This window comes from Zeugodacus cucurbitae, chromosome 3 (genome assembly GCF_028554725.1).
Source record: "Zeugodacus cucurbitae isolate PBARC_wt_2022May chromosome 3, idZeuCucr1.2, whole genome shotgun sequence".
NCBI classification, from domain to species: domain Eukaryota; kingdom Metazoa; phylum Arthropoda; class Insecta; order Diptera; family Tephritidae; genus Zeugodacus; species Zeugodacus cucurbitae.
The window spans coordinates 67,466,526-67,468,347 of record NC_071668.1 but is presented as its reverse complement, the minus strand read 5'-3'; the positions used below and the strand labels follow the sequence as shown (position 1 = coordinate 67,468,347).

Sequence of the window (1,822 nt, the reverse complement as noted above, 5' to 3'; positions counted from 1 at the left end):
CCTGTACGGATCGAACATTTTATGACCTTGGAATCTATCTCTTACATGAAAGATGGAAAAATATATTTAATTTGATAAAACGTTTTACACAACAAAAAAAAAGGTGCGTGGAGTCCCTACGCGCGGAAGAAGTTATACTTCTTAGTGATATTCCAAGAAATGCATATCATTTTGTATGAAAAAAAACTAGCGAGAGGGAAAGGATAAATATATGGTGGAGTGACCAACACTTTCTTAAATTCACATTTTTTAAATTTATTATGCACATTTTATAAAGCAAAGTCCAAATAAATTATCATTTCTGGGTTCTGACGGATTGATATCTATAATATTTACAATTGGATTATGATAACTAAAATACGATATGGAATGTCTTACATCTATTTTATCTATATTTCTCCCGAATACCACATCAATAGTCGTACCTCCTTTTGTCGTATGATCATTTCTTCCATTGATAATTTCTAATGAAAATTTCTCTCTGAGGAATGTCAGTAATGGTTCAGCTTCTGCCAATGAGAAATTTACTTTAAAATCTCCCGCAAGGAGTACCGGATACGAACCTGCGGTTGACAACGGTTTGAATCACTTGAATCACTATTCACTGTGTACTAATACTACAAATAGTACGTCAATATTATATAGAACACGAATTAATTAGTAAATAAACACTGTCTACAGAAATTATCCTGAGGAGTCTTAACTTTTCAACGGCTAACGCAGAGTATTTCAATCAAAAGTCACACAAAATAGTTGAGAATTCGCAGAAATTAAACAGAAACGAAAGAAAAATAATGCGCAAGCATACAATCATACATATGCGTACACATGTGAATATGTCACCAACCAAAAATTTAAACATTGTTCTACAAAAACAAGAATTGCACAAATAGCAAAAGCAATGCAAGTGCTTTAAGTTCGCTGCTTTACTCTCATTCAATCTCTCTCTCTCTCTCTCTCTCGCGTTAATTGTTCAACAATTGTCGCAACCTTTTCCGAAGTCGTATAAGAAGTTTAACTTAAAAAAAAAACACGTATTTAGAATTAAAAAGAAATTACTTAGTGAACGACCCAATAATATCACCATTAATCTCAATATGGAACCAATGTATATTTCATTAACAGATCACAAGCACAACATCCATATATCCATTTATTCATTAATAGATCTTACAACTTCTCGTTAAATGTCAAGACAAATAGCTTTACATGCTCCCTAATGTCCTATATCTTGTTCCTGTTCCGAACGGAATACGCACCAGATGAACAACAACAATTATAATTATAATGCAGAAATCGAAAATTGTGGTCGCAATGAGGTTATGTTATGCCAGAAGGAAGTTACGAGGTCCGATTTGTAATCTTGGCAGATGGTATCGTTATTCCATTATTTTATAACAACAAGTTCCATTGAATTTTTTTTTGTCAGTTCACCATCAGAGTCAGAGAAGTGTTTTGATTTTGGAAGGAGGTTCACTTCCAATAAATCCAGTTTGAAGACATCTAATTTAGAGCTACAACAGTCAACAAAGGGAGAAATCAATTCCGCGTTTCTTTTATCCGAGCTCTAGAACATTTGTCTAATCTATAAGCTTTTGATGATGGAGTATATAGATTCCGAGAGCTGAAGAGGAAGCGATACGGTTTTGCAGACATAAAAGAAAGAGGCCGAAATGCGAGAGTATGCAAAACCGAATAATTCTCATGTAGAGACCAATGTGGTAATCTTGCCACTGATGTCCAGGGCATATGTACTGTGATTATGGCAGATCTTACGATCTGCTGAATGGCAGAGAAAGTACAACAGGAGACGGCGAACCAG

At 34.5% G+C, this 1,822-nt stretch overlaps 1 long non-coding RNA gene across 1 annotated transcript; it reads right to left on the bottom strand.

Moving 5' to 3' along the window:
• Positions 1–240: 240 nt before the first annotated feature.
• Positions 241–1,108, bottom strand: LOC128920402 (uncharacterized). Its single transcript, XR_008470449.1, has 3 exons — positions 564–1,108; positions 379–509; positions 241–323 (listed from the first exon to the last, which is right to left on the bottom strand). It is a non-coding gene; the product is annotated as an uncharacterized LOC128920402 (long non-coding RNA).
• Between the last annotated feature and the right edge of the window lie 714 nt (positions 1,109–1,822).